This window comes from Ictalurus punctatus, unplaced genomic scaffold (genome assembly GCF_001660625.3).
Source record: "Ictalurus punctatus breed USDA103 unplaced genomic scaffold, Coco_2.0 Super-Scaffold_100056, whole genome shotgun sequence".
Taxonomy (NCBI): Eukaryota; Metazoa; Chordata; class Actinopteri; order Siluriformes; family Ictaluridae; genus Ictalurus; species Ictalurus punctatus.
Window position 1 is genome coordinate 1,467,248 of NW_026521088.1, and position 24,055 is coordinate 1,491,302.

Here is a 24,055-nt window from a genome sequence, read left to right on the forward strand (position 1 = left end):
ATCAGCTACAACAGTAAAACCACTGACAGGTGAAGTGAAGAACACTGATTATCTCATTACAACAGCACCAGTGAAGGGGTGGGGTATACCAGGCACCAAGCGAACGGTTAGGGAAAAATGGGCAAGTGTAAGGATCTGAGCAACTTTGAAAAGGGCCAAACTGTGACGTCTAGATAACTGGGTCTGAGCATTGCCAAAACGGCAGGTCTTGTACCTACCAAAAGTGGCCCATGGAAGGACAACTGGTGAACTGGTGACAGGGTCAAGGGCACCCAAGGCTCACTGATGCGAGTGGGGAGCAAAAGCTAGCAGAGGCAGTGTGATGTTCTGGGCAATGTTCTGCTGGGAAACCTCGGGTCCTGGCTTTTGTGTGGATGTTAATATACTTTGACATGTACCACTTACCCAACACTGTTGCAGACCACGTACACCTCTTCATGGCAACAAAATTCCCTAATGGCAGTGGTCTCCTTCAGTGGAATAATGTTCCCAGACACACTACAAAAAATGGTTCAGGAATGGTTTGAGGAACATGACAGAGTTCAAGGTGTTGACTGCCACCAAATTCCCCAGATCATTTGAGCATCTGTTGAGCATCTGTGGGATGTTCTGGACAAACAAGTCTGATCCACGGAGGCCCACCTTGCATCTTACAGGACTTAAAGGAACTATGTTCTTGGTGCCCGAAACCACAGCACACCTTCAGAGGTCTTGCGGCATCCATGCCTCGACGAGTAAGAGCTGTTTTAGCGGCACAAGGAGGACCTGCACATTAGTCAGGTGGTTTTAATGTTATGGCTGATTATTATTTATTTATTTTTTTAACAGATTGTTAGTGCTGCCAAGTTGCTGTGGTGCAAGTGGAATAAAACACTTTGGGATGTGCTGTTAACTCCACGTTGAGCTGAAGAACATGCCACCCCATCAGTAAATATATTTTCCTAGAACAACTCTGTGGTGTTTTATTCATTTGATGATTTTGTGGTCAGTAAAACCATTTTTGTGTTGATTTTGATGATGATTTGGATCATTGTCCTGCTGGAAGATCCAACCACAGCCCATTTTAATCTTTCTGGCAGAGGCAGTCAGGTTTTCATTTAATATCTGTTGATATTTGATAGAGTCCATGATGCCAGGAAGTGATGGACTTTTAACAGATTGACCACACGGCATCACTCTTATGCCAGTTGACTTTTTCAGATGAAGCTCTTCCATAACATTCCAGAGCGTATTTTACCACCTTAACATCACCTCTAATTAAACTGTGAGATCATCGGCATATGCAGATAATTTGGTGGGTTGTTGACAGTTTAGAGTGTCGATTTGTAGACCTGTTAATTCTTTCCTAAGCTCATATAGCAGGGGTTAAATAATTATGCTGTAAAGTTGGCCCAACAGGGGGCATCCCTGCCTGATACCCTTCTGAGCCTTCACAGCAGTACTTAAGCTACTGGCCACTTTTATCATAAATGTAGCTCCAGAGTATAATAACCTCATCATTGAGATAAAATTTTCATCAAAACCAAAAGCCTTTAGGATGTTAAAAAGAAAAACATGTTCGACCCGGTCAAAAGCTTTCTCCTGATCTAATGGTAAAAACCCATTTCAATCTTGTTGTCATACGCATGGTCATACAAGTGCCTTACTAGATGCAGATTCTCTGTAATAGATCTGTCTTTTATATAGTATGATTGGTCTTTGTGTATGATTGTGTGCAGTACATCATTTGCTCTGTTTACCAAACATTTTGAAAAGATTTTGTCTCAGAACCGCGCTCTGTCCTCCCCACGCACGCACTCCCAGAGAGAGAGAGAGAGAGAGAGAGAGAGAGGCACAGATCAATAGAGACAGAAAGGCAGTCAGACAGAAAGAAAGTGAGAGAGAATGACAGACAGAAAGTGAGAGACCAAGATAGAGATGACAGTGAGACACACACACAGAGAGTGAGACAGAGACCGATCAAGAGAGAGATGGAAAGACAATCAGTCAGACAGAAAGAGATAAAGAAATAGAGAGAGACTTGTTTCTCTCAGGCTCTCATAGTGACTCAGGCCTCAGCTGGTGCTGTCCTTGGTGCTGAAATCAGCCTGCAGTTCACTGAATCTTCATTACAGCATAAACATGATACACCATGTAACTAAAAGTATATGGACGCCTGACCATAACACCCACATGTGCTTCTTCCCTGAACTGTTGCCACACAGCTGAAATCACACAGCTGTATAGAACATCTCTGTACGCTGTAGCGTTACAATTTCCCTTCACTGCAACTAATAGACCCAAACCGGTTCCAGCATCACAACGCCCCTGTACACAAACCCAGCTCCATGAAGACACAGTGTGTTACGGTTGATGCAGAAGAACTTTACTGGCCAGAAGAGTGGACTCTATTGTAACAGTAAAGGGGAAATACATCTGGAATGGGATGTTCAACAAGCGTATACTGTACGGGTGTGATGGTCAGGTGTCCACAAACTTTTGGCCATAGTGTGTTCTTGAAGAAAAAAAAAAGGAAGCTGGGTTCTAATGTTCAGACTTGATGACAATTTTAATAGAGCTGTGATGGTTTAGCCCGAGACGGGACTGAGAACACTCAATCCACACTCGCACAGAAAGTGATAGGGGGCAAAAAATAATAATAATAATAATTTTTTAATAAAAATAAAATAAAAAGACACTTTCAGCAGGGTTTACTGACTGTTTGGTAAACAGCTCCCCAGTGCAATACGTTATAATAATGCAGATACAATGTGGGCCTCAGAAATCATAAACTATTATGGAAATGGTCACTTAAAGCGTTCCCGTATTATGTACACACGCATAACAATAACAGGTGGTCATGGTAACGCACACACAACCCCATCCTTGATTATCAGCTACTATAGGAACAATAACATGTAAGAACAAGTGCATTAATAAACGAGGGTGAATCAAAAAAATGAAAACCTTATAAAAACACATTTGTTTTCTTGACAAACTTTTCTCAGCACTATAACTCTATAACTCTGACTTTCCATCAGATCTCTTTCCTTTAGCACATATAAACACTTTGTACTCGATCAGCCTGACTCCCCTGGAGGTGTCCATCATGGAACATCCTGCCAAACCTGAACGTCAACACGTCTCGGAGCCACGGACGGGAGAAAAGGAAAGACACATGACGGTGTGGAGAGAAGACAAAACGCTGAGTGACTCAGAGAGAGCCTCATCGATCCACTGATCACGTCATACCACTTATTATTATTATTATTACTGATGTGCCAAAGCTCGGTTTCCATTTTTAATCCCTTATAAGATTAGAGGTATAATCTTCTTATAATCACGTATACGATCTGATCATAATATACATCATGCATGTTATTGTTTAACACACACACACACACCCCTTCGTTGCCAGAGATCTAATTAAAGACTGAGATTGAACATGTCCCTCCTTCTGATAGTGTAAAATTATACATTACAGATTTGGAATTGCATTCTCGCTGTGATGTCTCTCACTCTTTACTGGTAGGAAGAGAGAGAGAGCGAGAGAGAGAGAGAGAGAGAGAGAGTGTGAAAGAGTGTGTCAGAGAGCGAGCGAGTCAGAGATAGAGAGAGCAAATTTAATATTATTACTATTAATAATTTTAAAAAACGGAGCAGATCCAATAGGGCTTCGCAGCAGCAGTGCTTTACCTCAAAGTGATTTGTAACACACACAGTGGAAATGGTGTAGCAAAAGTCATGCAACCATTGTGGGGGGAAAAAGCGGGGGGGGGGGGGGGCTCTGATACTTTGTACCAGATGCATCATCTTTTATAATTGTGATTAATGGTCCATTAGAGAAGAAAAAAATCCATTCCGTTCTTTGATTACTTATTTGGCATACAGTGAATATTCATACTTTAAGGCCATGTGGAACAATTTCCAAAATGCATTTAAATGGGGTAAATTGTGTACATTGAACCGAGAGTACTAGACATGTTTGCTAAAAGCAACACAAAGGCTTTATTCACACTGCAGGAATTTTATATTGTGTGTTTAGATTTTTTCTTTTAGACAGACTGTTCAACTGCAAATTTGTTCTGGTGAATGACAGGCATTCAAAATCTTTCTGCAGAACTCTGTTGAAGATTCTGTACATCAGAGATTCATCTGAACTTCAACAAAACATTTCACATTTATAGAGTTTTGTCTACGTTCATCAAGTAATCACATTTATAAGATTATTAATTAATCACAACAGTTCTACTGTGCACGTCTATTACACAACTATCAGTGCTGTTCTGCTGGATATCGGCTCATTTCTGGAGCAGAACAAACTAAAGTCCATTAGACTTACCTCTTGATCAATACGGGTCATCACATGTTGGATTTCGGGTATTTCACTGCCTCTCGGTGTTGTACAACTGCAGGAGCCGTGGGAGGTGCTGATCAAGCCCTTCAAACAATGCCTTCTTTAAGTCAGGTGACACAAGCCTGCACAACTCGAACACAACCTGTTGAAGAGAACCAAATTTAAAATAGTCAAGAGACAAATCTCCACCATTCTGAAGGCATAAAGTATGTATTCATGTGTAAGCAAACATTTGTTTTATCTATGGAAAATAAATGAGCATTAGAACAGATTTACTTGTCTCTGACTGAACAAAGCAGGCCATATTAAACTGGGTTAAATATACAAATCCACACAGTTCACCAGTCCAACAGAATCTGTACAACACATTAGCAATACTTCTGCTCTGTTTAGACCCAGAAAATATAAAATACTTTAGTATGAAATTTCTGTCGAGTGTCTACCATGGGGTCGGGATTTACGGTCTGTGAACACGTGCTGATTACACGTGCAGGAAAAGCAACCCACACGTGCAACCCTGACCGAGTGAGAACGACTCAAACAATTCAAGAAGAGGATTCTGAATCGGTTCATTTAAAGAATCATTACCAAAGCCGCTTATCCTACTTCGATGGTTTGAATGAATGAACTGAATCAGTTGAACCGACTCTTCATCGCTCAGGAAGCCAACGCCGACGAGAATTTCAGGATTATTTTAAAACATTTTTATATTTTTTGAGAGAAGTTTAACGGCTTGAGAAGTGACTCAAGCAGCCTTTTTATTCACAAATCTCACACACACAAACAAGAACACGATACTCGCTAAATATATATATATAAATAAATAGATAATTCAAATAATTCTCCTTCCAGTTGCCTTTAAAACCCACAAGGAGTAAAGAATATAAAATAAGCAAACAAGTTTCAACCAGTACGTACACAGTCTTTTAAAAGTTGATGAAATCTCACTTTTTCTTCTAAAACCACACATAATGCCCCTTCCAGACACCAGATATTCTCAAATGATACAAGGTCTTTCATCTCTTGGTAAAACTTAAAATCGATTAACATCCTAGATTTTAACAGAATCACAAAAACCACTAAAACGCTGTCCCCTGAATTTGACTCAATTCTGTTTCTCCTGATAAAATTTATCAACTGACACTTAAACCTTTTTTTTTTTTGAGAGTATTTAAAACCAAAGATAAAAGTTTCGATTGTAAAACTCTCATTAAAATGGCCAAGCAGTCTCTGTAAAACAGTAAAAAGAGGCTTCAATCTCACACAGTGCATAAACATGTGAAACACAGATTCTCTCACGGCACAGAAAGGACATTCATAACTCACATCAGGGTTTAAAACACCCAGGTGCACCCAGGTATACTGCTTTTGCATGAGGTGAAAATTTCTCCAAATGTCCACAAGGTCACAGGACTTCATTAACTCGACTAACCTTCTACGTGATGGCATATGGGACTCTACATGATTCCTGTCTATACCCAGCTCTGTACAATTAAAATCCCCCGCTAGAATAAAAAAATCATCAGAGTCACAATTCTTCAGGACATTATCTAAGGTTAATAAAAATAACATTCTTTCAATGGCGGTGGTCGGGGCATAAACACAAACAAAAACGACCCACCTATTCTCATATTGAGCTCTAACCTTTAACAGTCGACCCTTTATAATCTCATCAACTTGATAAGAACAGGGGATAAAATTAGAGGAAAATAAAATAACTACTCCCCCACTGGTAGATGTCTTATGACTTAAAACGGATAACCCTTTAAACTCCCTGGCCCAGTCCGCAGCATTATTAGCGTCTGTGTGGGTTTCCTGAGCAAAGATTACATCAATTTTCTTTTGCTTCACCGTTTCAAACAACAAAAATCTTTTATTTCTTTCCCTTGCTCCATTTAAATTCAACGAAGCAACTCGAAACTCACTCATAAATATGAGGAAAAATAATAGATTTACGTACATGATGTCTAGGATTGACTATCACTACCGTTATTGTCTAACATTACATTGACTTTTGTAAGGATTTTCTTTAGACGGTATCCCTCCTGATCAGTGAAACCCCCTTCTCCCATAAACCCCCTTGTTTTTTTAATTTAATGAACTGTTCCACATCCGGGAAAACTCGTCTATCCTCACATTCCTAGCATGTTTAGTCTTTCTCAGAAAAGCCCTGATGTCGTCCACGCTATATTCATGGCTCGAAAAGCCACTTAGATTTACACTAGTATTAGTTGTTAATCACAAATTTACACTACATGTAATACTACAGTTAGACGCTTCGCTCTCGCTCTCTACCTCCACAGAATTCAGCTCCTCTGCAACATCTTTCCTCTTAGCCTGTGCATGAGGACGATTTCTCCGTCTCTTTCTCTGGGGCACCTTGAACACATTCTCTTCCGTCTCCATATGAGAGCTATCATCCGCAACTTCATCAGCAAGGGACAGATCACACTATCTAGTGACACCGTACTGTCCTGTGTATCCTTATCACCTAAATCCGGCTCAGTCTCAGCCTTCTCTTCTTCACCTGGTTTAGCACCGACACCCTGGTGAGAGGGGCCAGCTTCAGGTGTCTCCACCTGAGAAGGTACTGCTGTTCCCTCTCCCGGTGTGGGGGCCCCATCCACCCCAACACCCTCTCCAGCAGTAACCTCGTTACCAGCGGCCGCATTAGCATTATCATTATTTTCGGGATTTACCCGTTTTTCTGGACAGGCCTGCAGCAGATGACCAGATAAACTACACCCAAAACACTTCATTGTAGTAATAGTAGCGTAAATAACATAATTAAAATCTTCCACCTTTACATTCAGTGTCAGATCCAGATCATTATTGTCCTTCAGAACCATGTACACAAACCGTCTGAAAGACACAATATGTTTTACACGAGGGGATTTACTTGTAGTCGCGATCTTCTTGATCTGAGAGACTGGTTTTCCATAGCGGGGGATAGGGTTTGTGAAAGAACCTCGTCCTTAATAAAAGGAGGAACATTCGACAGGATGACTTTTTTTACACGGGGTTGATAAAGGAAGCATTAAGTGGAACACATCATCAATCACAACTCCACTGTCCACCATGTCGTTTGCTAACTCCACCGTTTTCAGAAACAGCACGACGGCACTATTCATCCGGGCCGCAGAGAGAATGTTGTCGTGTCCAACACTCTCCCCCACGGCCAGACACACCTCCTCAACGCTGGCGGTAGTGGCTACTTTAATAGCATGCCGCCGCGTGAGAGACTCATATTTCCCCGTACCTGGGGCAGCCATGCTTCCCAAAACAACACGGAAACACACACAAACACACACACGCGAGCGCGCACACACACAACAAACAATAGTAGTTTAAACTCTCTCAGAAACCAAAGACCTAAAGGAAATCGTATTTCTTAAGAAAAAATAGATAGAAAAAATGAACAAGCGAACTTGAAGCAGCAGCCTCGGCCACGCTCCGCCCACTCACTCACTTCCGCTCTGACTCCGCCCACTTATTCAATCCATGCGCACGAGAGAGAGAGAGAGAGAGTGTCTGTGTGTGTTTGTAATTATCACTTCATGGGGACATCATCATGTTTACACAGCAACCTCATGGGGACCAAAAACATTATGGGTGCAAAAATCCACGTCCTCACAGGGGTGATGCATTGAAAAGTGTTGAGGAGGCTGTAAATAGACGCCTCACAAATTTTTATCTTTGGCATATAACGCATGATCATATAACGCTTGGCCAACCACTTCACACACTCTGCAAGTCTAATTTATGCAAATTATGGTACCACCCACTTAGTAAAGGACTGTGGCTAATCTGCATATGCACATTAGCTCTATTACCTATTAGCGTACAAAAAGGGCCTGGTAAGTTAAAAGCCTAATTAGACTGTTAGAAGGTTAGATTGTTAGCATAACAATTATCATGTTATCCAAATAATTATAAGTCATAATAGTAATTAAAGTTTTAGTTTTTAAATTTTCGCACAGTGAAATGACACTTTTTAAAACTCTCTGAACAGTAAAACAAAATCCTTAAGTTGGGTTATGGCGGAGTGTAGTTTTTTTGACTGCACTAATAGTTCATAAACACCACACAGGAAGTAGGAAAAGAACTACATTTCCTATCTGCCCTGGCTATCACAGGCTAATAGCACCAGCTGCTTTCCATTGCCCTAATGAGTGATTCTACTGCTGCAACGAGACCAAATGCAATGAAAGGTAAGTTATTATTATAATTTTTTGCAGTTTATAAGTTTGTGATTTTATTTCCCTGCTTTAAGACATTATTTATAATTGAATCGCAATATTAAAGTAATTGTTATGCTAGCGGACTTTACTAGCCAGAGTTAGCACACACTTTAACCAATCTAGCACATTAGTAAGTACAATAAGTTAATAAAATGAAGTTAATATATTAAATAGGCTTTGGTAGTTGTCATGTCATGTGAATATTTAGTGTTATACCGACTTCTGTAACTAGCTTCACCATGTAACGGATAGTTAGGTTATAAATAGCAGAGTCAGGCTTCCTAAATAGTTATCGATCTGAGCGCTGGATTGAGTTTAAAGCCTCTGAAATCGAGGACAGGGTGGACAGTAGTCTGGACCGAGCCGAGCTCATTAGTTCAAGTTATTAGTTTGTTATGAATCTGTAAAGCGCTGGGCGGTGGTGTGATGTGCTTCGATGTTGTAACTACAGCGCGCTCCTTTTATTCTGCGTCTCTAAACACCGCAGCTGAGCTGTGATCTGTGTGTAGAACAGGTTCTCACTCAGCACAGTTATTAGCAAGCACGGATATGGTTATTTTCTTACTCAGAACATCACTAGGGACTGAAAATCTCAATATATTAACATTTTCTTTAGAGGTAAAATGGCACGAAGGTGGAAGAAGAATAATTATAACTAGACCAGTACATTTCCTGAAGAAAATGTGAGCGGTGCTTGCCGTGGTGAAATCGGGACAGGGCGCCAATACATTCAAGAGCCGCCCGCGTAGGGTGCCAATACTTTCAAGAGCCGGACAGATATGGCACCAGCACTGTTAGAGCCGGCCGTGTAGTTCGCCAATACTTTTTAGAGCCGACCGTCAAGGGTGCCAGTACTTTTGAGAGCTGGCCGTGCGGGGTCCCAATACTTTTGAGCGCCGGCCGGAGAGTAATAATATATATACAGATATTAAAAGGTGTGAATTTATCCCAACTGAGCAAGCCACTGAGTGGCGACGGTGGCGAGGAAAAACTCCCTAAGATGTTTTAAGAGGAAGAAACCTTGAGAGGAACCCGACTCAGAAGGGAACCCATCCTCATCTGGGTAACAACAGATAGTGTGAAAAAGTTCATTATGGATTCATATGAAGTCTGTATGGCATTAGGAGCAGCCGTAATCACACGAGTTGAAATTCATGTTAGATGCTCTGTTGTCATCGATAGCAAAGTAAGCAGGATAATTGTTAGTGTAAAGAAGATTGTACTGCTATTCCTCCTAAGGCCACATCGACTGGAACGGAGAAGAGAACATATTTATTCATTCATTTATCTTACACAAAATTTTATTTTCATTAATAGTTTGTTTACGTACACACACACACAGACACACACACAGACACACACACAGACACACACACAGACACGCACACACACACACACATGCACGCACGCACACACACACACATGCACGCACGCACACACACACACATGCACGCACGCACACACACACACATGCACGCACACACACACATACATACACACACACACACGCATACACACACACACACAGTCGGGGCCAAAAGTCTGAGAGCACTAGTGGAAAATGTTTCTATTTTGCATTTTTTTCTTATTTAATTTTAGAATTTTCATTAGAAATTGTATTATTGACTGCAACTTCAATAAAATAAATAAAAAAAGTACAATCTTTAAAATATTTACAAGAGATTCAGAGTTTCTTAATGTTTACAGTTGCAGAATTTAAACAAAAATAAATATCCAAAATATTAAACATTTGCTTTCTTTGTTTTAAATATTAATAAATTCTAAAACCAATTTATCTCAAAATGTAAGAGAAAAAAATCCAGATTTTCAATGTGGTCTCAGACATTTGTGTGTGTGTGTGTGTGTGTGTGTGTGTGTGTGTGTGTGTGTGTGTGTGTGTGTATTTCTGTATTCTACTATACTGTATTCTTACCTTGCTGATGGGTCAGAATCGACTGCAGTGAGAAAATGCATATCCCTGTGCAAAAAATATATACATTATGGGAACATTTGATAGGTTGTGTTTTTAATCTATAAAAGGTATTGTCTTTTTAAATGATGACAATTTACAAGTGATATTAAATCAATCATAGTGTACTGTAAAACGAGATTTTTTAAAATACTAGAAATCAGTCTGATACTTGAAATCAGAGTTTCAAGTAAAAGAAAAAGCATGGGCCTCTGTGAATTCTCCATTTTCTGCTTAACTAGAAAGATACCAACTTTAGACAATTTATAAGAGCACTCAAGGATTAAAAAGAAAATAGCCAATTGAGGAAGCAATGTACCATTCACCACTTAATAATCAGACTTTAACTGTGCACATCAAATTATATGAAGTGCATCATATAACAAATATATCATTCATTGTGCCAAAATAAAGGCACAGTTTAGAGAGATTTCTCATTACCTTCTTTGACATAGATCAGAAAGTCCTCTCTTTGACCCTTTAAACTCTGAGCTGTCCACTTGGTGTATCACTAAATGATTATTTAGTTTATTTAAAAGGCAAATGTTCTTCAAATGCAAATACGTTTGACTCAAGCTACAGTCCTCAGCAAAGTTTAAAAAAATATGAAGCAAAAACCTTCCATTTACATTTTATACATACATAAATATATACATATATAATATAGGTATAGGTTTTATCCAGCGAGATAATTGATTTATGAATCAATCAATGTCTGATTCATAAAAACTGTTGTACAAATGTGTGACGCAAAAGCAAAAATGTCAGGCTAAAACTGATGTGATGGATCATCCAGCATTCCCTTTAGTCATCTGATGATACATTTCTAATAGATTCTCCTTCAAACATTGTTTAATTGACTTTCAGAGTTAAGAGCTTTTCATTTTTGGCAATGAGACACAATCATTACTGTGACAAAACATTAATAACTTCTCCATCTGAACTGTTAAAATGTGCAGATTCATTGTATTTCAATATGAAACTGTTCTCAAAAAATAATATTAGACACCAGGATAATATTCATTAATAATAGCACCTAATATTCATTAGCATTGAATTTATTAAAACACTGTGCTATTCTATCACACACCTTTGAATCATGTTAATTTAAATACTATAGTTATAGTACCTGTCAGTGCCAACATCCCCCAAGATTTCATAATGTTATGGGTTTACATTAATACTACATGAATTGATCATGCTCACTTTATATAATTCAATCTTGTAATTAGAAACTTGTGTAAATTAAGCTTAGCATAAGCAGTGTAATCATGTTTTGATGAGAAATTTAATATTTCTTTGTAAACTATAAATCATATTTTTTCTCAAATTTAGTCTACAGCATGTTCCATGTTTTGTTGAAACATTGTAATTGTAAATTGACACTGGTTATGAGTAAGGAGCTATATAAATTACACATTATTATTATTATTATTATTATTATTATTATTATTAATAATAATAATAATAATAATAATAATAATAATAATAATAATGTATTTATTTATTTATGATATATTTTAACTGTTGAAGCATATGTAATTAAACGGTGATTTCAGTGGTGGTAACACTGTATACAGTGCCTTGAATCCAATTTCAGGTGTTTTGGGAGTTCTTAATGATCTGTTTTAGGAAAAATAGTATTTTGAATACATTTTGCATTAGGCTACGCAAAGCAGCTGGAGTGCCGATCTTATTTGCTTTTGCAGGATGTGTTTGAAAAAGAACTTAACTAATTCATGTGGCAGCTGCGCAATGCATAAAATCATGCAGATACAGGTAAGTATTTCAGTAAGCTTCAGTTAATGTTCACAGCAAACATCAGAATCTCAGTGATCTCAGTGATGATGGTATGAATGTTGGTGCCAGACGAGCTGGTTTGAGAATTTTAGAGGCTGATCTGGGATTTTCACAGACAGCAATCTCTTGAGTTTACACAGAATGGTGGAGAAAAACAAACACCTTGTTGATGAGAGAGGACAGAGGAGAATGGACAGACTGGTTCGAGCTGACAGAAAGGCTATGGTAATGATAATTCTTTACAAGTGTGGGGAGCAGAAAACCCTCTTGCAACATACAATACGTCTAACCAAATGAGGTGGATAAGCTACAACCATATTAGGTTCCACTCCTGTCTGTGAGCCAAGAACAGGAACCTGAGGCTAGAGTGGGCGTGGACTCACTGGAACTGGACAGTTGAAGCATGGAAAAACATTGCCTGATTTGATGAATCTTGATTTCTGTTGTGACATGTAGATTATAGGGTCAGACATTGGCATCAGCAGCATGAACCTGCCTTGTGTCAACAGTCCAGACTGCTGCTGGTGGTATAATGTTCTGTGGAACTATAGAACCGCGTGTGTGTGTGTGTACTGTTTGTTTCCCTCCTTCATCGACTACACCCACCTTGCCACAAGTGTTTTTCCTAAAAATGTTTGTAGTAGGACAAAAATAGAAAGAATATGGCACAGTCATTCTACCTAGAGTACGCCAATCATCAGAAGTCAGTGACTGGGCAAGAGTCCATTAGTCAGTGAAGCGCTAACAAATTCTGAGAAATTAATCAGTGTAAATTCTACACTTTACATTCTTGCACATTTAAAAACTTTCTGCATTCCTCAAAATATGCATACCTGATCTCTAAAAACATTTCAGAATATTCCTTTTGGAATATTTGGAATTCCTTCATCACCACCCACCATTTTTTGGGGTTGCCACATTTAAATGAGTTAAGTAACAAATTATGTTTTGTAAAATATATTTCAGATATGTTTCACATTCTAGACCCGGGCTTCCAGAAAAGTACTGTAAACACATAACGTAACACATAATCCAGTACGATGAAATTCTTTGCTTGGAATTGTAGGTTGCAGAGTATAAATGATTAAACTTTGGGTTGTTAAGCTTCCTATGATTTTGTTTTGAAAGTTCAGTTCCATATAGTAGACAAACATCTGCTTCTGTTTGAATCAAATAACCAAATATTTTATTTTTTTCTGTATATGAGCCAGACTGAGACAGATTCTAAAAAGATTGTATCAATCTCCCCAAGCCACACTGGATAATCAAATCCCTTCCTTATACTTTCCACCATAACAGCATTCAAAAGCACTACAGCTGGAAAGAAAAACACAGAAAGATACTGAGCAAGTCATATGATTATCACTCTTTAGCTCTTGTTTAGTTTGTCTATGTATACCCCTCTGTTTCTTTGTAAAATCTTATAGTGCATTTCTAGCATCCAAGCCTTGTTTTCTACAATCCCAATTCTAAAAAAATTGTGACGCTGTGTAAAATGTAAATAAAAACATAATGCAATGATTTGCAAATCTCATAAACCCATATTTTATTCACAAAAGAACATAGAATACATCAAATGTTTAAACTGAGGAAATGTACCATTTTAAGGGAAAAATAAGGTCATTTTGAATATGATGGCAGCAACACATCTAAAAAAAAGTTGGGACAGGACCATGTTTACCACTGTGTGGTATCCCCTCTTCTTTTAACAACAGTCTGTGTAAGTCTGGGAACTGAGCAGACCAGTTGCTAGAGTTTTGGGAGAGGAAGGTTGTCTCATTTGTGTCTGATACAGAATCCTAGCTGCTCAACAGTCCTCTGTCTTCTTTGTCGAATTTTTCATTTCAGGAAGCACCAAATGTTTTCAATTGGTGAAAGGTCTGGACGGCAGGCATTTGTGTATCATACATTATATCAAATAATTATTTTAAATAGGACACCAAATTAATTAAGAAAACCATCCAATCCCTTATGGTTCATTTTCGACCCACTTTATGCATTTGTGTAGGTTTTTTGGTTCATGCATTCTAGGGTTAATAAGTCGCTTTAAGTATGATAGCCATGTTATATGGACTTTGATATGATATACTTATATATTGCAGACAGTAGTTTCTAATAAACATACTGGTTTATTGTATAAACACGACACTCTCTTTAACCACGTGCCAACTGTATGTGTCCGCCATATTGATGAGGGAAAGACCGCGCTGTAAACAAATACAAGTAAACGGAGGAGCTGTGGTTTTTCTGGATAATAATTTACATGATTTACCGGAGATGATAACGGCATCGTTTTCAAAAACTTGCCCTTTGAAACCCGTTTTCCAAAGTTTTCAGGCCCCGAAACGCCGTCGTCATGGAAACAAACAGCCAAACCGCATCAGAAGTTTTCGGTTTTTATTTGAAAACATTGTGGTGTAAACGGCCCCTTAACAACTACAGCAAAATACTGCTTTTATTGCTGAAGTCTTTCTGTAAACAAATAGAAATGAAATAGAATTTTTATGATTCACACTATATTACACTCCATTCTTCTTCTCAAAGACAACTCTATTTTGAAAAGAATTAAGGTGTTTTTATTATTTAAAAAAAAAAACAATTTCATGATACAGCTTATTATTAGAGCTGCAACTAACAATTATTTTCACAATCGATTAATTGGTCAATTATTTTGTCGATTAATCTGATGGGGGCGGGGCAAACTTTCAGTGCCTTCTTTTGTTTATTTAAAATAAAATCCACAAACTGAGTGTTACAAATATAAATTCAGACTAAAACTTTACACAGATGTTTGTCCAAAACAGAAAAGAACCCAATACACACACACACACACATATATATATATATATATATATATATATATATATATATATATATATATATATATATATATATATATATATATATATATATATATATAATTTAGGACTGTAGTTTAATTCGGTGCTTTTTGTGAATCCATAAAAAAAATAATGCATAAGTACTTATATAATATAAATGTAAACTAACTATATAAGATAAATATATATAAACATTTATAAATAGTTAGATAGATAGCATTATTTTTTATGGATGCACAAAAAGCACAGAATTAAAGTCCAGTCCTAAATGAATAATAAAAACTCACTTTCACTGCACCTTGTGGTTTCTGTATCTCGGTGTCTTTAGACATGATTTTACTTTTGATCATAATGTGTGAATTAGACATTACAGATCTTACTCGCGCTACACTCTGTATCAGCGCGTCTACGCCGCGCATGACCAGCAACGCGCGTGACCAGTTACTAACACGTCACTTCCGACAGAATTTACACTGCAAGCGCGCAGATACAGCATATAATGACAAACTTAAATTAAACTAAACCTTTGAGCAGCTTGCGACCGCATCACTATCATGCTTCTGTGCTCCACAAACTCCGCTTTATAAAGTTTATAAACCTTCTCAGAGGTGTTTAATCCCTGACTTAGAGGACACACACTTTCTTCCTCAGTCACGTGATGATTTCTCCTCCGTCTGATGGGGACTGAGGTCATGTTGGGAATAAAAGATAACGCTGACAGAAAGTAAACTGAAGAAAGTCAGTGTCGGTGACTCTGAGGCTAAAGCTAGCGGTGTCGCATTACGTGCGTGTGACGATTTGCTGACATTGCTCCTCTTCCGACTACCTGCTCAAGTGACGAGAGGTTAGGCTATGTCACGTTGTCATAAAGTGGTGTCGGTGCGGTTGTATCGGGGTAGTTTTACAAGTACGAGTACATGAACACAGTATCGGGCCGACACCTGAGTACTGGTATCGGCATCGGTGCATCCCTAACACACACACACACAGTTAAATTGGAGCAGTGAACCATAAGATCTTTGATGACGTCATGTACAGGTCAGAGGTCTAGAACTCACTTTCTTTCTCTCCCTTGATAATCGTTGTTTTAATGTAATAATGTATACATTACATTTATCTCTGTAATCTTCTTCCCTATTTGTGGATATTCTCGAGTGAAATAGTCGAGGCCTTCTACAGAACATATTAAGCTACACAGGAGCAGTGATGAGAATAAACATGACTTTTGGTGCTCATGATTTAATATGGCAGTTTTATTATGAACCCACTACATTAGAGAAGGAAATACTGGATGTGAAGTGCAGTAGTGCTAGTGTGTGTGAATAGACGATCAGTTTAGATACTGACCCTGAACACTACTAACATGCAGTGCTTTCTTAGGGTGGTGATGAAGTTGGAGTTGAACCGGTAAGAAAGATATTAGAGAGAGGCTTCTTTACACTCCTGAGGATGTTCAATTAGAACCTGCACCAAACTCCCCTGATTCAAGTCATCAGCTAATTAAGCGGCCTGCACGAGCTGAGGTGGGTGCTTTAGAGCAGATAAAACACCAAATGTGTTAGATAAGAGTTCAGAGCCTGTGTTCTAGACACATGATTTAGAGTAGAGACTTGGGTCCTGAGCTTTGGAGTTATTCTGATTATAGGTTTCAGTGAGGAAGTGACTGAAATTAAGGAGAGGAACTGGGAATAAAGTTATAGTCTTTCTATAACAGAGTAAACAGGGAATAAGGCTATATTATTGTTATGGGGAAAAAATAAGCTCGTAGCAGTGTTGATGAAATACATGTACATGTCTGTTTTAGGCCCACTGCTCTTTACTTTATATATGCTACCCCTTGGTCAAATTATTCGTAAACATGGAATTAGCTTCCACTGTTATGCTGATGATACACAGTTGTATGTTTCAGCGAAGCCAGAGGACAGACAGAAGCTTAGTAAAGTTGAGGATTGTGTAAAGGACATTAGATGTTGGATGTTAACTAACTTCCTTCTGCTTAATTCTGATAAAACAGAAATACTTTTATTAGGCCCACGTGTAGCTAGAAGTATTCTTTCTGATCACATGGTTACTCTGGATGGACTTTCTGTTTCATCATGTACAGCAGTTAAAGACCTTGGAGTGATTATTGACTCCAGCCTATCATTTGATGCTCATGTAGATAATATTACTAGGATAGCCTTCTTTCATCTCAGAAACATTTCTAAAATAAGAAACATATTGTCACTACATGATGCGGAAATACTAGTTCATGCATTCGTCACCTCTAGATTAGATTACTGTAATGCCATACTGTCTAGATGTTCCAGTAGGAATATAAATAAGCTCCAATTAGTCCAGAATGCAGCTGCTAGAGTCCTAACTAGAACTAGAAGATACGACCATATCACACCGATTATTATCAATACTGCATTGGCTCCCAGTGAAATCTCACACTGATTATAAAATACTTTTATTGACCTATAAAGCACTAAATGGTCTCGCGCCACAATATCTAATGGACCTTTTGGTTTTATATGATCCGCCACGCCTACTTAGATCAAAAGATGCAGGCTATCTGACGGTACCTCGAATAGTGAAGGCTACAGCAGGGGGAAGAGCTTTCTCTTATAGAGTCCCACAGTTATGGAACAGTCTTCCTATTAGTGTTCGGGACTCAGACACAGTCTCAGTGTTTAAGTCTAAGCTTAAAACGTATTTTGTTTACTCAAGCCTACCCTGACTAGATTCTGTTCTACTAATTCGCAGTCATAATTATCTTTTTTCTCCCTCTCTCCTTTCGCCGAGCCCCCCACAAATTTATGGAGATACTAGAGATCCAGATCCTTTCTGCCTCTGGATGGAGCTCAGATCTTCTTTAATTCCAGACTACTGGGACTACGGCTGCTCCTAGCGCCATACAGACTTCATATGAATCCATAATGAACTTTTTCACACTATCTGTTGTTACCCAGATGAGGATGGGCTCCTTCTGAGTCGGGTTCCTCTCAAGGTTTCTTCCTCTTAAAACATCTTAGGGAGTTTTTCTTTGCCACCGTCGCCACTCAGTGGCTTGCTCAGTTGGAATAAATTCGCACCTTTAATATCTGTATACCATGTTGATATTTCTGTAAAGCTGCTTTGAGACAATGTCTATTGTAAAAAGCGCTACACAAATAAATTGAAATAAAAAGTCAAAAACTGCTAGAAAAAAACTCAGAACATTTGCTTAGCCTAATACTTTTTTTTCCATCTACACATAATTATTATTGTAGCAGCTGCTTTTGCAATAAAAAGGCTTAAAGTCGAGGCTCCCTGTATCTATGGAGAAAGAGGAGCAGTGCACCATTGACATCATGCACAGAGGTAGCATGAAGGTGTGACTGAGTTTTTAGAAATTATTTCCTAATCTTATGCTAATATGAATACTACAATAATAATAATAATAATAATAATAATAATAATAATAATAAGAAGAAGAAGAAGAAGAAGAAGAAGAAAGGGTGATTAATAAAATAAAATAAATAAAATAGCAGCGCTGCGTGGTGTTCTGGATGGATCTTGACTGCCATCGTGTGGTCATGTTTAGGAAGTGCACCTTCCCCCAAACGTTGTTTAAAGCCGCAGATTATAAATCTATATTCCTGCTGAGTGTGTGTTTATGACCTGGATGTTGAGTTGCTTTTACACTTTCTACATAAGCAGCATTTCTGGCCTCTGTGAGCCCCAGGTGATGATCTTTTATTTTCAGATTCTTACTGAGGTGCTGTTTTCCACATGCAGTGCTTGGCTGTGTTGGAGGCCACCAAGAAAGACTTCCTGGCTGTCATGTGGAAGCTAAGTGGGCTGGGGTATGTTGTCCTCCATCAGCTGACCTAGCCAGAATGCTTGTCATGTTTTTATGTATTGATTTAATTTCTGTTAGACAGCCTCATGATTTACCAAACATGTTTTTTTTCTTTTTTTTAGGTCAAAAGGGTTTCTGGCCATGGTGCTTGTGCTGCAGTGATCTTGTTCTCAATCACACTCCAACACAGGTAGCCATCTTCACCCTCTCCCAAGAGGTGATGGTACGACTCTGAATAAACACTCGATTATTATAAATAAAGTGTGACTGTGTCTTGTAGTCCACCCACCAACCTTTTTCTGTTCAGTGGTTTGACTTGTGCTACACAGAGGTGAGTCCAGTTATGCTGCAAGAAGTGTAAGTATGATGGGGTTGACGAGTAGGAGGAGAGGTTCTTCCTGTGCAAGGTGCTGCTCTCTCTTCTTTCAACATAGCTCCTGGTCTCAGAACAGGTTTAGTTCATCGTTGCTGGTGTTGTGTAGAGGATGTTATATTGTGAAAGTCACAACTATCCCCGCTCAAGGTCTTGTGAAATATTTGACCTTATTTGTGACTATATTCACCATGATACTTTCAGCGGTTACTACATTAGTGTCCTTAATTTTTTACTATTTAAAGATTGTTTAAAAGTTTATTACAGGCTCAATGAATGTTCTTCTCCTTCACTAGAAGATAAAGGCCCGGTTTCGCAGACAGGGTTTACATTAAGCCAGGATTAGGCCTTCGATCAATTAGGACATTTCAGTAGCTTTTATAAACGTGTCTTTAGAAAAAAATATTTCTGGTGCACATCCTGAGATAAAACAATGGCACTGACGTGTTTTAAGATCCGTCCGTGCAAGTAGCTTTCAGTTAAAACAGCTCAAACATACATTTTAGTCTGGGACTAGGCTTAGGTCTTGTCTGTGAAACCAGGGGGAAAAAGAAGGGTGTGCTTTATTATGCTCTCTGCAGAATATGACAGAAGAAATGTGACTCACACCTGTAACTATAAAAAGCAGGTAGAACTGCAGTTAGCATGAAACCTCAAATGTGTAGCTGGGCTGGAAATTTATTTTTGTATGCATGTATAATATTTTTTCTCTTACAGATGGACCAGCAAACAGATTTAAAGGCTGTTGTGAATGATGGGTTACAGAAATGTCTTCCTGTGTTTATTATTATTTGAAGTTATATATTCTGATTTGTAAGCAAGATTATGAAGTCTCCTTTTGCTAATCATTTTACAGCATTATTAAAAAGTCCATGTACACAATGTTTATCCCGAGTGCCTTTTTGATGTATTTTATTATCCTGCACAAAGCAAAAACACAATTTGTGTGTAGATGCCCCTCGTAAATATTAACATAGTAAGAGCAAATGGACAAGTGAAACTAATCAATATAAAATCTCTAAAGAAGGGCATGATGGTACTGATTTTCTTTTTACACACATGGTATGCACGTACTTGGAGTAAATTTTAATGAACAGAATATGGGTTCTATTCAGTACTTGACAAATGATTCAGTGCGGATTAAATGTGAACAAATGAGCCATGAATGTATCCGTGTTCTATATAATATCATTTTTAAGTGGATTTTTACATGACCTTAAAACCCCAGCCAGGCTGCATTACAGGGTCTATTTAAACTTCACATCACTGTCCCATCTAGTGCCTATTAATGCTGTTCAACCCTGATGGTTTCACCTGGAATATCCTGTGTTCATTCATTCCGTACAAAGACAAATATCACAAATAAATTCAGTTGTCGTCTCTTAAGTATTTAAGTATTATGGTTTATATGGTCGAGAGAATAAAGAAAAATCTCAAACATTTAGCAACGTTTTGAATGAAAAGTTTAAGGTTGTGAATTACACATCTAAAATTACTCCTTTTTTATCTCCCAAAACCATGTGGAATAATGTTATGATACTTGACAAGACCAAAATTTAACTTTTTAGCTATAACCAAAAAACATGTTTGGCAAAAAAAAAAAACAACGCAACACCAAAAGAGCACCATCCCCACAGGGAAGCATTGAGCTTTGGAGTGTTTTTTCTTCAGCTGGACCTGGGCTTTAATCAGGATGGAGGGAATAATGAATAACTCCAAATATCAGTCAATTTTGGTACAAAACATTAAGGCTTCTGCTACAACACTTAAGATGAAGAGAAATTTCACCTTTCAGCATGTTAACGACCAAGCAAACCTCCAGATCAACAAACGAATGACTTCACCAAAACAAGTTCAAGCTTTTGGAATGGCCCAGTCAGAGTCCAGACCTAAATCCAATCATAAATCTGGGGGGTTTCCCGGAGAGGGCTGTGCACAGGAGATGTCCAGCCAATCTGACGGAGTTAGAATGCTTTTGCAAGGAAGAATGGCAAAATATTGCTAAATCAAGACGCTCCAAACTGATCTACTCTTATCCAAAAAGATGAGATGCTGTAATAAAATTTAAATGTGTTTAAGGGTGTGCACACTTATGCAATCAGGTTATTGTAAATAATTTATCTATTTTACATTGTACATTATTTATTTATTATAAAATGATTCTTATTGTTTTTCACTTTAAGTAATCAATCTCAGTCGACATTATTCCCCTGTTTCTTAAGATGTTTCATAAAAACACAATTTAATGCACATAAATCCCATCAATTTATTGTGTAGTCATAGTTTTGAGTTGTTTTATGCAACCCTTCAGGCATCCATTATATCCTTCACTTCACTTTATTTAACTTTCTCCATGCTGTCTGGAATTACTGAAGACTATTTGGTCATTTGTGACATATAGGAAAATGATTCGATTATAAACATCTGTGCATGACTTGAACTTTATGCTCATTTTGTTATGGTAGACCATCTTATGTATACATGATGAATACCTGTGATGTATTAGTCTTGGGAACATTATAACCATATGGAGAAAAAAACAACTAGCCAAAGTACATATACATAATATTTACATTTAATAGGATGTCACATGAGCAATGTTATTTCTATCGAGCAGTTCTACTGCATGGTTTTAGTAGCAAAAGTTTTGACTTTCAGTTAAATAATACTGCTAGTATATAATAGAATATGGAATATGAGACTATATGCTGATTGTTATGATAGGTCAGTCTGCTCAGTGTAATAGTATAACACACCTGATATGGAGATAAATGCTCTGCTAAATACTTCACTGGACAGATACTTAAACCCAGAGTTTACACTTTTGAGGTTTTTTGTTTGTTTGTGTGTAAGTGATTTTCAGTCAAGTCTAAAATTCACAAGTGCTCTGTCTTCTTTAATACACTTCACACAACACTTTAGCTTGTTTGCAAGTACTAATATTCAAACAGGTTCTTTTTTTTTTTTTTTTTTTTTTTTAGAGCAGGACACATAGATCCACCCATTTTTCCTACACAGAGTCAAGACTCACAGGGGACTCAGGGCACAAGGTGGGGGGACACCCAGGACAGGGTGCCAACCCATTGCAGGGCACAATTGCACACATTTTTTAGAGATACCAATCGGCCTACAACGCATGTCTTTGGACTGTGGGAGGAAACCAGAGTACCCGGATGAAACCCCCTGAAGCACGATGAGAACTACGATGCAGGGCAGAGGCAGGAATTGAACCTCCAAAACTGGAGGTGCAAGGCAAACATGATAACGTACGTGCAGCAATTGCCTTGGGCCCCGAGCTAGCAAGGGCCCCCAAAATGCTGCATAAACTTATAGTTAAGAAAGTTTTATTTTTACTTTTTGCTAATTAATTGTGTTTTTTTCTAAAATGCCATCAGAATGCTTACTTCATGAGTGGCGTATTGTGGACCAGGTGTGGTGGTCCACTCGGGGCCAGAAAGTCCAGGGCCACTTTTAGGCCCCGTACACGCCTGATTATTGCTGTTAATGCTAAATAACATAAGCTGAAATTTTAAATATTGATGTTAAAACACTGAAATGAGGGCCCCATCCCTATATTTTGTCTAGGATCCGACAAATCACTAAATCTGTCCTTGTGCTAGCCACTACACCACCACATAGGACACAAGTTTTATTTTATACATTTACAAAATATATAATTTATTTTCAAAAAAAAATTTATGAGTTGCATTTTTAAGCTATAATATTTGTGATTTTATGTGAAACTATTATAAACAGGTGTCACTCAAGTGAATTAAATGATGTAGATAATGACTGAATCCTATTCTATGGACCCTTAGTCTCTGTATAAGAGGATTTCACTGGGGATGAAGTAATAGATTTAAACTCTATGTAGAGCGCTCTCTCGTGGCTCCACCCACCACGCACGTTCGAACCAATCATATTATCCTCTCTGGCGTTCATGGGCGTGACTAACCGCGTCTGTCTGTTAAAGGTAGCAGGTTGTACATGGCGAGCGGGTTACTCACTGAGGGTTGGTGATTGGTGTAATGGAAGCCGTCTCTGAACCGCATTTAATGACGGAGAACTACAGGAGTGGAGAGAAAACGCAGCACTGAGCAACTTGTAGACTTCACACCCGACTGTAGGTGGCTAGGTGAACGCGTTTGGCCTTATTTATTCACTAAGCTGCTAGCTTGTTAGCTCTGCGGCTGTTTTCGTATAAAGTACTAACCTGAGTTAACTCGGTGGGAGTTTATTTAGCGCCGGATAAACGGTGAACTAGTTAGTTTAGTAAATCTGACGCTTCTCGGGAACTTGTAGTTTATCCGCCTCACTGGCTGGGTGACGCAGAGAGCAACTGTTTACCGAGTGACTTTATTTTCAGTGCTTTTTGAACTGTCTCTCAGCCCTAAGTAGTTCCGCGGTATTTGTGTGGAATTGGGATGAACGTCTAGTTAAAGGGTTGATGTCTCGCTGACGCAGTGATTTGTTCTTTAGGAGTGTTTTTCTCTTGAACAGCTCTCCGTGTGGAGACTTGAGATAGTTCTGTAGTCACAGGTGCACAAATCAGTCACACAGCTCCAGCTCCACCTGCGCCTCTCGCAGGGAAACGGTTTCTGTGCACTGGCTCCGTCCCAAATCACCTTGTATGGAATGTCTATCTCTAGTGCACTAGGTGCGGTAGAGAC

General features: G+C 38.4%; 2 long non-coding RNA genes across 8 annotated transcripts in view; both read left to right on the forward strand.

The window, feature by feature from the left end:
• The first annotated feature begins 8,380 nt into the window (after positions 1-8,380).
• LOC128630422 (uncharacterized) lies at positions 8,381-20,271 on the forward strand. Of its 4 annotated transcripts, none has more exons than XR_008394719.1 (5): positions 8,381-8,547; positions 18,917-19,016; positions 19,135-19,202; positions 19,293-19,343; positions 20,103-20,271. It is a non-coding gene; the product is annotated as an uncharacterized LOC128630422 (long non-coding RNA). The 4 variants fall into 4 exon arrangements; XR_008394720.1 differs by having other exon boundaries at positions 8,395-8,547; positions 19,320-19,343; XR_008394717.1 differs by having other exon boundaries at positions 8,408-8,547; positions 19,293-20,271.
• Positions 20,272-23,314: 3,043 nt separating this feature from the next.
• LOC128630411 (uncharacterized) overlaps positions 23,315-24,055 on the forward strand; it is a 100,720-nt gene continuing 99,979 nt past the window's right edge. For 2 of the 4 annotated variants that reach the window (XR_008394669.1, XR_008394671.1), the window contains exon 1: positions 23,315-23,512. This is a non-coding gene — a long non-coding RNA (uncharacterized LOC128630411). The remainder of the gene's footprint in view (positions 23,513-24,055) is intronic. The other 2 variants (XR_008394670.1, XR_008394672.1) reach the window with 2 other exon arrangements.